Source organism: Pelobates fuscus, chromosome 2, assembly GCF_036172605.1.
Source record: "Pelobates fuscus isolate aPelFus1 chromosome 2, aPelFus1.pri, whole genome shotgun sequence".
NCBI classification, from domain to species: domain Eukaryota; kingdom Metazoa; phylum Chordata; class Amphibia; order Anura; family Pelobatidae; genus Pelobates; species Pelobates fuscus.
In genome coordinates, this window is record NC_086318.1 from 16,388,298 (window position 1) to 16,402,021 (window position 13,724).

The 13,724-nt window shown below is 43.1% G+C and overlaps 13 non-coding genes across 13 annotated transcripts; all 13 read left to right on the forward strand.

The window, feature by feature from the left end:
• Positions 1-54: 54 nt before the first annotated feature.
• TRNAV-AAC (transfer RNA valine (anticodon AAC)) lies at positions 55-127 on the forward strand. Its single transcript has one exon. It is a non-coding gene; the product is annotated as a tRNA-Val (tRNA).
• A 2,053-nt stretch (positions 128-2,180) lies between these two features.
• TRNAV-CAC (transfer RNA valine (anticodon CAC)) lies at positions 2,181-2,253 on the forward strand. Its single transcript has one exon. It is a non-coding gene; the product is annotated as a tRNA-Val (tRNA).
• A 298-nt stretch (positions 2,254-2,551) lies between these two features.
• Positions 2,552-2,624, forward strand: TRNAV-AAC (transfer RNA valine (anticodon AAC)). The gene has a single exon. It is a non-coding gene; the product is annotated as a tRNA-Val (tRNA).
• A 1,395-nt stretch (positions 2,625-4,019) lies between these two features.
• TRNAV-AAC (transfer RNA valine (anticodon AAC)) lies at positions 4,020-4,092 on the forward strand. The gene has a single exon. It is a non-coding gene; the product is annotated as a tRNA-Val (tRNA).
• A 1,395-nt stretch (positions 4,093-5,487) lies between these two features.
• TRNAV-AAC (transfer RNA valine (anticodon AAC)) lies at positions 5,488-5,560 on the forward strand. The gene has a single exon. It is a non-coding gene; the product is annotated as a tRNA-Val (tRNA).
• Positions 5,561-6,955: 1,395 nt separating this feature from the next.
• On the forward strand, positions 6,956-7,028 carry TRNAV-AAC (transfer RNA valine (anticodon AAC)). Its single transcript has one exon. It is a non-coding gene; the product is annotated as a tRNA-Val (tRNA).
• Positions 7,029-8,072: 1,044 nt separating this feature from the next.
• TRNAV-CAC (transfer RNA valine (anticodon CAC)) lies at positions 8,073-8,145 on the forward strand. The gene has a single exon. It is a non-coding gene; the product is annotated as a tRNA-Val (tRNA).
• Positions 8,146-8,444: 299 nt separating this feature from the next.
• TRNAV-AAC (transfer RNA valine (anticodon AAC)) lies at positions 8,445-8,517 on the forward strand. The gene has a single exon. It is a non-coding gene; the product is annotated as a tRNA-Val (tRNA).
• Positions 8,518-9,563: 1,046 nt separating this feature from the next.
• TRNAV-CAC (transfer RNA valine (anticodon CAC)) lies at positions 9,564-9,636 on the forward strand. The gene has a single exon. It is a non-coding gene; the product is annotated as a tRNA-Val (tRNA).
• An 804-nt stretch (positions 9,637-10,440) lies between these two features.
• TRNAV-AAC (transfer RNA valine (anticodon AAC)) lies at positions 10,441-10,513 on the forward strand. Its single transcript has one exon. It is a non-coding gene; the product is annotated as a tRNA-Val (tRNA).
• A 1,046-nt stretch (positions 10,514-11,559) lies between these two features.
• On the forward strand, positions 11,560-11,632 carry TRNAV-CAC (transfer RNA valine (anticodon CAC)). Its single transcript has one exon. It is a non-coding gene; the product is annotated as a tRNA-Val (tRNA).
• An 804-nt stretch (positions 11,633-12,436) lies between these two features.
• Positions 12,437-12,509, forward strand: TRNAV-AAC (transfer RNA valine (anticodon AAC)). Its single transcript has one exon. It is a non-coding gene; the product is annotated as a tRNA-Val (tRNA).
• A 1,046-nt stretch (positions 12,510-13,555) lies between these two features.
• TRNAV-CAC (transfer RNA valine (anticodon CAC)) lies at positions 13,556-13,628 on the forward strand. The gene has a single exon. It is a non-coding gene; the product is annotated as a tRNA-Val (tRNA).
• Positions 13,629-13,724: the final 96 nt, after the last annotated feature.

A 13,724-nucleotide genomic window follows, 5' to 3' on the forward strand; every position in this document is an offset into this window, starting at 1 on the left:
TGCTTGCACATGGCGCATGCTACTCCGGTCTCAACATGGATGTGCACAGCTGTAGTTTCTGTAGTGTAGTGGTTATCACGTTCGCCTAACACGCGAAAGGTCCCCGGTTCGAAACCGGGCAGAAACATTGCTTTTGTTCTGTTTTGGATTCTTTTTTGTTAGAATGCGGCTTTTCGAAGTCTCTTTGCAAATTTCAAGTGCATCTGTTCTTTTTGTCATATTCCCTACAATGGGAGAAGGGTTTTGTGCAAAAATCACCGTCGACAAAAGCAAAACTCATGCTCGCTGTATTTTCAGAGATGGATTTTCTACTAAAAATGCAAGAAAATCATGTTTACTCACATGAGCGATCAGCTTGCTGAATAGAGTTGTGGCGAAAGTGACCTCGCCACTGGTTTTTGGAGAGGAATATTTGCCAACCTTTTGCTCTGTGACTATGGCCCCTTTTAATTTGTTTTGGCTGAGAGACCCTATTTGTGGCCATTGGGACTTTAGACAATGGTTCTTCGAACTCCCGAACAGTCGACGTGGCCGCCATTCGACATTGGAACACGCGGTGGCGGCCATCTTGTTCGCATTGACTTAAACCACGAATAGACTTCAAGGGGACTTTGCCGCGAATGCCCTGGAGCTATTTTCGGCATGAAAACCTCGCGGTTCCAGGTCGGTCCTCCAGCGGCAGATAGCCGCCAATCTATGGAACTGTTTTGGGCATGAAATCCCGGGTTTGCCTGGGCAAAATTATGACTTCTATTTAATTTCTGAAAGCCTGATCTGATCTGGGTGATTTTCGGATATGTCGCTTACCCAGATCAGAGCTGTCGGGTGACGTAACATTTATGTGGATATGTTGTGTTTTGGGCCACTTATGGTACTTTAGAAAAATGTGCGTTTTTTATTTTTTTTCTGCCTGGGGATGATTAAGTTAATGCATTAACTGCCTTAATTATATCACAGGCAGAGGGGAGGGATTGTTTACTGTATGTGTGTAGGTTTGGAAATGATTGACTGGACAGATCAAACTTTTGCCAAGAATACAATTTCACATCAACAGACTGTTTTCTTCTTCTATGTATGTTGAAGGAAATAGACATTTGAATCTGGGGACTTTTTAAATACGATGGGTATGCAGCAAACTCATTCCCCCAATTTTCCTGCGCAAAGTTGGCATTGTGGCAGTTTATGTAGTGTAGTGGTTATCACGTTCGCCTCACACGCGAAAGGTCCCATGTTCGAAACCTGGCAGAAACATTATTTAATTTTTGCTAAATCTGCTGACGTTACAAGTCTTCTGAATTGGAAATGCACCTGCTTGACTATGAATCCAAAAATCACGTATACTCGGCAAGACGTAAGCGATCTGTTAGCTGAATAAAGTGGTTTCCAAAAACCTGAAGCTAATGTTGTCTGAGAAAAAGCTGAATTGCACTCATTGAATCAGCATGCGCCATGTGCAAGAACCGAATGCAAGACAGCATTTTCTGTCCCATTGGGACTTTAGACAATGGTTCTTCGAGCTCCCGAACAGTCGACGTGGCCGCCATTCGACATTGGAACACGCGGTGGCGGCCATCTTGTTCGCATTGACTTAAACCACGAATAGACTTCAAGGGGACTTTGCCGCGAATGCCCTGGAGCTATTTTCGGCATGAAAACCTCGTGGTTCCCGGTCGGTCCTCCAGCGGCACTTAGCCGCCAATCTATAGAACTGTTTTGGGCATGAAATCCCGGGTTCGCCTGGGCAAAATTATGACTTCTATGAAATTTCTGAACCCCTGATCTGATCTGGGTGATTTTCGGATATGTCGCTTACCCAGATCAGAGCTGTCGGGTGACGTAACATTTATGTGGATAGTGTTTTGGGCCACTTATGGTACTTTAGAAAAATGTGCGTTTTTTATTTTTTTTCTGCCTGGGGATAATTAAGTTAATGCATTAACTGCCTTAATTATATCACAGGCAGAGGGGAGGGATTGTTTACTGTATGTGTGTAGGTTTGGAAATGATTGACTGGACAGATCAAACTTTTGCCAAGAATACAATTTCACATCAACAGACTGTTTTCTTCTTCTATGTATGTTGAAGGAAATAGGCATTTGAATCTGGGGACTTTTTAAATACGATGGGTATGCAGCAAACACATTCCCCCAATTTTCCTGCGCAAAGTCAGCATTGTGGCAGTTTCTGTAGTGTAGTGGTTATCACGTTCGCCTCACACGCGAAAGGTCCCAGGTTTGAAACCTGGCAGAAACATTATTTAATTTTTGCTAAATCTGCCGACGTTAGAAGTCTTCTGAATTGGAAATGCACTGCTTGACTATGAATCCAAAAATCACGTATACTCGGCAAGACGTAAGCGATCTGTTAGCTGAATGAAGTGGTTTCCAAAAATCTGAAGCTAATGTTGTCTGAGAAAAAGCTGAATTGCACTCATTAAATCAGCATTCGCCATGTGCAAGTACCGAATGCAAGACAGCATTTTCTGTCTTGCATTCAGTGCTTGCACATGGCGTATGCTACTCCGGTCTCAACATGGATCTGCACAGCTGTAGTTTCTGTAGTGTAGTGGTTATCACGTTCACCTAACACGCGAAAGGTCCCCGGTTCGAAACCGGGCAGAAACATTGCTTTCGGTCCGTTTTGGATTCCTTTTTGTTAGAATGCGGCTTTTCAAAGTCTCTTTGCAAATTTCAAGTGCATCTGTTCTTTTTGTCATATTCCCTACAATGGGAGAAGGGTTTTGTGCAAAAATCACTGTCGACAAAAGCAAAACTCATGCTCGCTGTACTTTCAGAGATGGATTCTCTACTAAAAATGCAAGAAAATAATGTTTACTCACATGAGCGATAAGCTTGCTGAATAGAGTTGTGGTGAAAGTGACCTCGCCACTGCTTTTTTGAGAGGAATATTTGCCAACCTTTTGCTCTGTGACTATGGCCCCTTTTAATTTGTTTTGGCTGAGAGACCCTATTTGTGGCCATTGGGACTTTAGACAATGGTTCTTCGAACTCCCGAACAGTCGACGTGGCCGCCTTTCGACATTGGAACCCGCGGTGGCGGCCATCTTGTTCGCATTGACTTAAACCACGAATAGACTTCAAGGGGACTTTGCCGCGAATGCCCTGGAGCTACTTTTGGCATGAAAACCTCGCGGTTCCAGGTCGGTCCTCCAGCGGCACTTAGCCGCCAATCTATGGAACTGTTTTGGGCATGAAATCCCGGGGTCGCCTGGGCAAAATTATGACTTCTATGAAATTTCTGAACCCCTGATCTGATCCGGGTGATTTTCTGATATGTCGCCTACCCAGATCAGAGCTGTCGGATGATGTAACATTTATGGGGATATGTTGTGTTTTGGGCCACTTATGGTACTTTAGAAAAATGTGCGTTTTTTATTTTTTTCTGCCTGGGGATAATTAAGTTAATGCATTAACTGCCTTAATTATATCACAGGCAGAGGGGAGGGATTGTTTACTGTATGTGTGTAGGTTTGGAAATGATTGACTGGACAGATCAAACTTTTGCCAAGAATACAATTTCACATCAACAGACTGTTTTCTTCTTCTATGTATGTTGAAGGAAATAGGCATTTGAATCTGGGGACTTTTTAAATACGATGGGTATGCAGCAAACACATTCCCCCAATTTTCCTGCGCAAAGTCAGTATTGTGGTAGTTTCTGTAATGTAGTGGTTATCACGTTCGAAACCTGGCAGAAAAATTATTTAATTTTTGCTAAATCTGCTGACGTTAGAAGTCTTCTGAATTGGAAATGCACCTGCTTGACTATGAATCCAAAAATCACGTATACTCGGCAAGACGTAAGCGATCTGTTAGCTGAATAAAGTGGTTTCCAAAAACCTGAAGCTAATGTTGTCTGAGAAAAAGCTGAATTGCACTCATTAAATCAGCATGCGCCATGTGCAAGTACCGAATGCAAGACAGCATTTTCTGTCTTGCATTCAGTGCTTGCACATGGCGCATGCTACTCCGGTCTCAACAGGGATGTGCACAGCTGTAGTTTCTGTAGTGTAGTGGTTATCACGTTCGCCTAACACGCGAAAGGTCCCCGGTTCGAAACCGGGCAGAAACTTTGCTTTCGTTCCGTTTTGGATTCCTTTTTGTTAGAATGCGGCTTTTCAAAGTCTCTTTGCAAATTTCAAGTGCATCTGTTCTTTTTGTCATATTCCCTACAATGGGAGAAGGGTTTTGTGCAAAAATCACCGGCGACAAAAGCAAAACTCATGCTCGCTGTACTTTCAGAGATGGATTTTCTACTAAAAATGCAAGAAAATCATGTTTACTCACATGAGCGATCAGCTTGCTGAATAGAGTTGTGGCGAAAGTGACCTCGCCACTGCTTTTTTTAGAGGAATATTTGCCAACCTTTTGCTCTGTGACTATGGCCCCTTTTAATTTGTTTTGGCTGAGAGACCCTATTTGTGGCCATTGGGACTTTAGACAATGGTTCTTCGAACTCCCGAACAGTCGACGTGGCCGCCATTCGACATTGGAACACGCGGTGGCGGCCATCTTGTTCGCATTGACTTAAACCACGAATAGACTTCAAGGGGACTTTGCCGCGAATGCCCTGGAGCTATTTTCGGCATGAAAACCTCGTGGTTCCAGGTCGGTCCTCCAGCGGCACTTAGCCGCCATTCTATGGAACTGTTTTGGGCATGAAATCCCGGGTTCGCCTGGGCAAAATTATGACTTCTATGAAATTTCTGAACCCCTGATCTGATCCGGGTGATTTTCTGATATGTCGCCTACCCAGATCAGAGCTGTCGGATGATGTAACATTTATGGGGATATGTTGTGTTTTGGGCCACTTATGGTACTTTAGAAAAATGTGCGTTTTTTATTTTTTTCTTTCTGGGGATAATTAAGTTAATGCATTAACTGCCTTAATTATATCACAGGCAGAGGGGAGGGATTGTTTACTGTATGTGTGTAGGTTTGGAAATGATTGACTGGACAGATCAAACTTTTGCCAAGAATACAATTTCACATCAACAGACTGTTTTCTTCTTCTATGTATGTTGAAGGAAATAGGCATTTGAATCTGGGGACTTTTTAAATACGATGGGTATGCAGCAAACACATTCCCCCAATTTTCCTGCGCAAAGTCAGTATTGTGGTAGTTTCTGTAATGTAGTGGTTATCACGTTCGAAACCTGGCAGAAAAATTATTTAATTTTTGCTAAATCTGCTGACGTTAGAAGTCTTCTGAATTGGAAATGCACCTGCTTGACTATGAATCCAAAAATCACGTATACTCGGCAAGACGTAAGCGATCTGTTAGCTGAATAAAGTGGTTTCCAAAAACCTGAAGCTAATGTTGTCTGAGAAAAAGCTGAATTGCACTCATTAAATCAGCATGCGCCATGTGCAAGTACCGAATGCAAGACAGCATTTTCTGTCTTGCATTCAGTGCTTGCACATGGCGCATGCTACTCCGGTCTCAACAGGGATGTGTACAGCTGTAGTTTCTGTAGTGTAGTGGTTATCACGTTCGCCTAACACGCGAAAGGTCCCCGGTTCGAAACCGGGCAGAAACTTTGCTTTCGTTCCGTTTTGGATTCCTTTTTGTTAGAATGCGGCTTTTCAAAGTCTCTTTGCAAATTTCAAGTGCATCTGTTCTTTTTGTCATATTCCCTACAATGGGAGAAGGGTTTTGTGCAAAAATCACCGGCGACAAAAGCAAAACTCATGCTCGCTGTACTTTCAGAGATGGATTTTCTACTAAAAATGCAAGAAAATCATGTTTACTCACATGAGCGATCAGCTTGCTGAATAGAGTTGTGGCGAAAGTGACCTCGCCACTGCTTTTTTTAGAGGAATATTTGCCAACCTTTTGCTCTGTGACTATGGCCCCTTTTAATTTGTTTTGGCTGAGAGACCCTATTTGTGGCCATTGGGACTTTAGACAATGGTTCTTCGAACTCCCGAACAGTCGACGTGGCCGCCATTCGACATTGGAACACGCGGTGGCGGCCATCTTGTTCGCATTGACTTAAACCACGAATAGACTTCAAGGGGACTTTGCCGCGAATGCCCTGGAGCTATTTTCGGCATGAAAACCTCGTGGTTCCAGGTCGGTCCTCCAGCGGCACTTAGCCGCCAATCTATGGAACTGTTTTGGGCATGAAATCCCGGGTTCGCCTGGGCAAAATTATGACTTCTATGAAATTTCTGAACCCCTGATCTGATCCGGGTGATTTTCTGATATGTCGCCTACCCAGATCAGAGCTGTCGGATGATGTAACATTTATGGGGATATGTTGTGTTTTGGGCCACTTATGGTACTTTAGAAAAATGTGCGTTTTTTATTTTTTTCTGCCTGGGGATAATTAAGTTAATGCATTAACTGCCTTAATTATATCACAGGCAGAGGGGAGGGATTGTTTACTGTATGTGTGTAGGTTTGGAAATGATTGACTGGACAGATCAAACTTTTGCCAAGAATACAATTTCACATCAACAGACTGTTTTCTTCTTCTATGTATGTTGAAGGAAATAGGCATTTGAATCTGGGGACTTTTTAAATACGATGGGTATGCAGCAAACACATTCCCCCAATTTTCCTGCGCAAAGTCAGTATTGTGGTAGTTTCTGTAATGTAGTGGTTATCACGTTCGAAACCTGGAAGAAAAATTATTTAATTTTTGCTAAATCTGCTGACGTTAGAAGTCTTCTGAATTGGAAATGCACCTGCTTGACTATGAATCCAAAAATCACGTATACTCGGCAAGACGTAAGCGATCTGTTAGCTGAATAAAGTGGTTTCCAAAAACCTGAAGCTAATGTTGTCTGAGAAAAAGCTGAATTGCACTCATTAAATCAGCATGCGCCATGTGCAAGTACCGAATGCAAGACAGCATTTTCTGTCTTGCATTCAGTGCTTGCACATGGCGCATGCTACTCCGGTCTCAACAGGGATGTGCACAGCTGTAGTTTCTGTAGTGTAGTGGTTATCACGTTCGCCTAACACGCGAAAGGTCCCCGGTTCGAAACCGGGCAGAAACATTGCTTTCGTTCCGTTTTGGATTCCTTTTTGTTAGAATGCGGCTTTTCGAAGTCTCTTTGCAAATTTCAAGTGCATCTGTTCCTTTGTCATATTCCCTACAATGGGAGAAGGGTTTTGTGCAAAAATCACAGTCGACAAAAGCAAAACTCATGCTCGCTGTACTTTCAGAGATGGATTTTCTACTAAAAATACAAGAAAATCATGTTTACTCACATGAGCGATCAGCTTGCTGAATAGAGTTGTGGCGAAAGTGACCTCGCCACTGCTTTTTTAGAGGAATATTTGCCAACCTTTTGCTCTGTGACTATGGCCCCTTTTAATTTGTTTTGGCTGAGAGACCCTATTTGTGGCCATTGGGACTTTAGACAATGGTTCTTCGAACTCCCGAACAGTCGACGTGGCCGCCATTCGACATTGGAACACGCGGTGGCGGCCATCTTGTTCACATTGACTTAAACCACGAGTAGACTTCAAGGGGACTTTGCCGCAAATGCCCTGGAGCTATTTTCGGCATGAAAACCTCGTGGTTCCAGGTCGGTCCTCCAGCGGCACTTAGTCGCCAATCTATGGAACTGTTTTGGGCATGAAATCCCGGGTTCGCCTGGGCAAAATAATGACTTCTATGAAATTTCTGAACCCCTGATCTGATCTGGGTGATTTTCGGATATGTCGCTCACCCAGATCAGAGCTGTCGGGTGATGTAACATTTATTGGGATATGTTGTGTTTTGGGCCACTTATGGTACTTTAGAAAAATGTGCGTTTTTAATTTTCTTCTGCCTTGGGATAATTAAGTTAATGCATTAACTGCCTTAATTATATCACAGGCAGAGGGGAGGGATTGTTTACTGTATGTGTGTAGGTTTGGAAATGATTGACTGGACAGATCAAACTTTTGCCAAGAATACAATTTCACATCAACAGACTGTTTTCCTCTTCTATGTAGGTTGAAGGAAATAGGCATTTGAATCTGGGGACTTTTTAAATACGATGGGTATGCAGCACATTCCCCCAATTTTCCTGCGCAAGGTCGGCATTGTGGCAGTTTCTGTAGTGTAGTGGTTATCACGTTCGCCTCACACGCGAAAGGTCCCAGGTTCGAAACCTGGCAGAAACATTATTTAATTTTTGCTAAATCTGCTGACGTTAGAAGTCTTCTGAATTGGAAATGCACCTGCTTGACTATGAATCCAAAAATCACGTATACTCGGCAAGACGTAAGCGATCTGTTAGCTGAATAAAGTGGTTTCCAAAAACCTGAAGCTAATGTTGTCTGAGAAAAAGCTGAATTGCACTCATTAAATCAGCATGCGCCATGTGCAAGTACCGAATGCAAGACAGCATTTTCTGTCTTGCATTCAGTGCTTGCACATGGCACATGCTACTCCGGTCTCAACAGGGTTGTGCACAGCTGTAGTTTCTGTAGTGTAGTGGTTATCACGTTTGCCTAACACGCGAAAGGTCCCCGGTTCGAAACCGGGCAGAAACATTGCTTTTGTTCTGTTTTGGATTCCTTTTTGTTAGAATGCGGCTTTTCGAAGTCTCTTTGCAAATTTCAAGTGCATCTGTTCTTTTTGTCATATTCCCTACAATGGGAGAAGGGTTTTGTGCAAAAATCACCGTCGACAAAAGCAAAACTCATGCTCGCTGTATTTTCAGAGATGGATTTTCTACTAAAAATGCAAGAAAATCATGTTTACTCACATGAGCGATCAGCTTGCTGAATAGAGTTGTGGCGAAAGTGACCTCGCCACTGGTTTTTGGAGAGGAATATTTGCCAACCTTTTGCTCTGTGACTATGGCCCCTTTTAATTTGTTTTGGCTGAGAGACCCTATTTGTGGCCATTGGGACTTTAGACAATGGTTCTTCGAACTCCCGAACAGTCGACGTGGCCGCCATTCGACATTGGAACACGCGGTGGCGGCCATCTTGTTCGCATTGACTTAAACCACGAATAGACTTCAAGGGGACTTTGCCGCGAATGCCCTGGAGCTATTTTTGGCATGAAAACCTCGCGGTTCCAGGTCAGTCCTCCAGCGGCACTTAGCCGCCAATCTATGGAACTGTTTTGGGCATGAAATCCCGGGGTCGCCTGGGCAAAATTATGACTTCTATGAAATTTATGAACCACTGATCTGATCTGGGTGATTTTCGGATATGTCGCTCACCAAGATCAGAGCTGTCGGGTGATGTAACATTTATGGGGATATGTTGTGTTTTCGGCCACTTATGGTACTTTAGAAAAATGTGCGTTTTTTATTTTTTTCTGCCTGGGGATAATTAAGTTAATGCATTAACTGCCTTAATTATATCACAGGCAGAGGGGAGGGATTGTTTACTGTATGTGTGTAGGTTTGGAAATGATTGACTGGACAGATCAAACTTTTGCCAAGAATACAATTTCACATCAACAGACTGTTTTCCTCTTCTATGTATGTTGAAGGAAATAGGCATTTGAATCTGGGGACTTTTTAAATACGATGGGTATGCAGCACATTCCCCCAATTTTCCTGCGCAAAGTCGGCGTTGTGGCAGTTTCTGTAGTGTAGTGGTTATCACGTTCGCCTCACACGCGAAAGGTCCCAGGTTCGAAACCTGGCAGAAACATTATTTAATTTTTGCTAAATCTGCTGACGTTAGAAGTCTTCTGAATTGGATATGTCGCTCACCCAGATCAGTGCTGTCGGGTGATGTAACATTTATGGGGATATGTTGTGTTTTGGGCCACTTATGGTACTTTAGAAAAATGTGCGTTTTTAATTTTCTTCTGCCTGGGGATAATTAAGTTAATGCATTAACTGCCTTAATTATATCACAGGCAGAGGGGAGGGATTGTTTGCTGTATGTGTGTAGGTTTGGAAATGATTGACTGGACAGATCAAACTTTTGCCAAGAATACAATTTCACATCAACAGACTGTTTTCTTCTTCTATGTATGTTGAAGGAAATAGGCATTTGAATCTGGGGACTTTTTAAATACGATGGGTATGCAGCAAACACATTCCCCCAATTTTCCTGCGCAAAGTCAGCATTGTGGCAGTTTCTGTAGTGTAGTCGTTATCACGTTCGCCTCACACGCGAAAGGTCTCTGGTTCGAAACCTGGCAGAAACATTATTTAATTTTTGCTAAATCTGCCGACGTTAGAAGTCTTCTGAATTGGAAATGCACCTGCTTGACTATGAATCCAAAAATCACGTATACTCGGCAAGACGTAAGCGATCTATTAGCTGAATAAAGTGGTTTCCAAAAACCTGAAGCCAATGTTGTCTGAGAAAAAGCTGAATTGCACTCATTAAATCAGCATGCGCCATGTGCAAGTACCGAATGCAAGACAGCATTTTCTGTCTTGCATTCAGTGCTTGCACATGGCGCATGCTACTCCGGTCTCAACATTGACGTGCACAGCTGTGGTTTCTGTAGTGTAGTGGTTATCACGTTCGCCTAACACGCGAAAAGTCCCCGGTTCAAAACCGGGCAGAAACATTGCTTTTGTTCTGTTTTGGATTCCTTTTTGTTAGAATGCGGCTTTTCGAAGTCTCTTTGCAAATTTCAAGTGCATCTGTTCCTTTTGACATATTCCCTACAATGGGAGAAGGGTTTTGTGCAAAAATCACCGTCGACAAAAGCAAAACTCATGCTCGCTGTACTTTCAGAGATGGATTTTCTACTAAAAATGCAAGAAAATCATGTTTACTCACATGAGCGATCAGCTTGCTGAATAGAGTTGTGGCGAAAGTGACCTCGCCACTGCTTTTTTGAGAGGAATATTTGCCAACCTTTTGCTCTGTGACTATGGTCCCTTTTAATTTGTTTTGGCTGAGAGACCCTATTTGTGGCCATTGGGACTTTAGACAATGGTTCTTCGAACTCCCGAACAGTCGACGTGGCCGCCATGCGACATTGGAACACGCGGTGGCGGCCATCTTGTTCGCATTGACTTAAACCACGAATAGACTTCAAGGGGACTTTGCCGCGAATGCCCTGGAGCTATTTTCGGCATGAAAACCTTGTGGTTCCCGGTCGGTCCTCCAGCGGCACTTAGCCGCCAATCTATGGAACTGTTTTGGGCATGAAATCCCGGGGTCGCCTGGGCAAAATTATGACTTCTATGAAATTTATGAACCACTGATCTGATCTGGGTGATTTTCGGATATGTCGCTCACCCAGATCAGAGCTGTCGGGTGATGTAACATTTATGGGGATATGTTGTGTTTTGGGCCACTTATGGTACTTTAGAAAAATGTGCGTTTTTTATTTTTTTCTGCCTGGGGATAATTAAGTTAATGCATTAACTGCCTTAATTATATCACAGGCAGAGGGGAGGGATTGTTTACTGTATGTGTGTAGGTTTGGAAATGATTGACTGGACAGATCAAACTTTTGCCAAGAATACAATTTCACATCAACAGACTGTTTTCCTCTTCTATGTATGTTGAAGGAAATAGGCATTTGAATCTGGGGACTTTTTAAATACGATGGGTATGCAGCACATTCCCCCAATTTTCCTGCGCAAAGTCGGCGTTGTGGCAGTTTCTGTAGTGGAGTGGTTATCACGTTCGCCTCACACGCGAAAGGTCCCAGGTTCGAAACCTGGCAGAAACATTATTTAATTTTTGCTAAATCTGCTGACGTTAGAAGTCTTCTGAATTGGATATGTCGCTCACCCAGATCAGTGCTGTCGGGTGATGTAACATTTATGGGGATATGTTGTGTTTTGGGCCACTTATGGTACTTTAGAAAAATGTGCGTTTTTAATTTTCTTCTGCCTGGGGATAATTAAGTTAATGCATTAACTGCCTTAATTATATCACAGGCAGAGGGGAGGGATTGTTTGCTGTATGTGTGTAGGTTTGGAAATGATTGACTGGACAGATCAAACTTTTGCCAAGAATACAATTTCACATCAACAGACTGTTTTCTTCTTCTATGTATGTTGAAGGAAATAGGCATTTGAATCTGGGGACTTTTTAAATACGATGGGTATGCAGCAAACACATTCCCCCAATTTTCCTGCGCAAAGTCGGCATTGTGGCAGTTTCTGTAGTGTAGTCGTTATCACGTTCGCCTCACACGCGAAAGGTCTCTGGTTCGAAACCTGGCAGAAACATTATTTAATTTTTGCTAAATCTGCCGACGTTAGAAGTCTTCTGAATTGGAAATGCACCTGCTTGACTATGAATCCAAAAATCACGTATACTCGGCAAGACGTAAGCGATCTATTAGCTGAATAAAGTGGTTTCCAAAAACCTGAAGCCAATGTTGTCTGAGAAAAAGCTGAATTGCACTCATTAAATCAGCATGCGCCATGTGCAAGTACCGAATGCAAGACAGCATTTTCTGTCTTGCATTCAGTGCTTGCACATGGCGCATGCTACTCCGGTCTCAACATTGACGTGCACAGCTGTAGTTTCTGTAGTGTAGTGGTTATCACGTTCGCCTAACACGCGAAAAGTCCCCGGTTCGAAACCGGGCAGAAACATTGCTTTTGTTCTGTTTTGGATTCCTTTTTGTTAGAATGCGGCTTTTCGAAGTCTCTTTGCAAATTTCAAGTGCATCTGTTCCTTTTGACATATTCCCTACAATGGGAGAAGGGTTTTGTGCAAAAATCACCGTCGACAAAAGCAAAACTCATGCTCGCTGTACTTTCAGAGATGGATTTTCTACTAAAAATGCAAGAAAATCATGTTTACTCACATGAGCGATCAGCTTGCTGAATAGAGTTGTGGCGAAAGTGACCTCGCCACTGGTTTTTGGAGAGGAATATTTGCCAACCTTTTGCTCTGTGACTATGGCCCCTTTTAATTTGTTTTGGCTGAGAGACCCTATTTGTGGCCATTGTGACTTTAGACAATGGTTCTTCGAACTCCCGAATAGTCGACGTGGCCGCCATTCGACATTGGAACACGCGGTGGCGGCCATCTTGTTCGCATTGACTTAAACCACGAATAGACTTCAAGGGGACTTTGCCGCGAATGCCCTGGAGCTATTTTCGGCATGAAAACCTCGCGGTTCTAGGTCAGTCCTCCAGCGGCACTTAGCCGCCAATCTATGGAACTGTTTTGGGCATGAAATCCCGGGTTCGCCTGGGCAAAATTATGACTTCTATGAAATTTCTGAACCCCTGATCTGATCCGGGTGATTTTCGGATATGTCGCTCACCCAGATCAGAGCTGTCGGGTGATGTAACATTTATGGGGATATGTTGTGTTTTGGGCCACTTATGGTACTTTAGAAAAATGTGCGCTTTTTATTTTTTTCTGCCTGGGGATAATTAAGTTAATGCATTAACTGCCTTAATTATATCACAGGCAGAGGGGAGGGATTGTTTACTGTATGTGTGTAGGTTTGGAAATGATTGACTGGACAGATCAAACTTTTGCCAAGAATACAATTTCACATCAACAGACTGTTTTCTTCTTCTATGTATGTTGAAGGAAATAGGCATTTGAATCTGGGGACTTTTTAAATACGATGGGTATGCAGCACATTCCCCCAATTTTCCTGCGCAAAATCGGCATTGTGGCAGTTTCTGTAGTGTAGTGGTTATCACGTTCGCCTCACGCGCGAAAGGTCCCAGGTTCGAAACCTGGCAGAAACATTATTTAATTTTTGATAAATCTGCTGACGTTAGAAGTCTTCTGAATTGGATATGTCGCTCACCCAGATCAGAGCTGTCGGGTGATGTAACATTTAT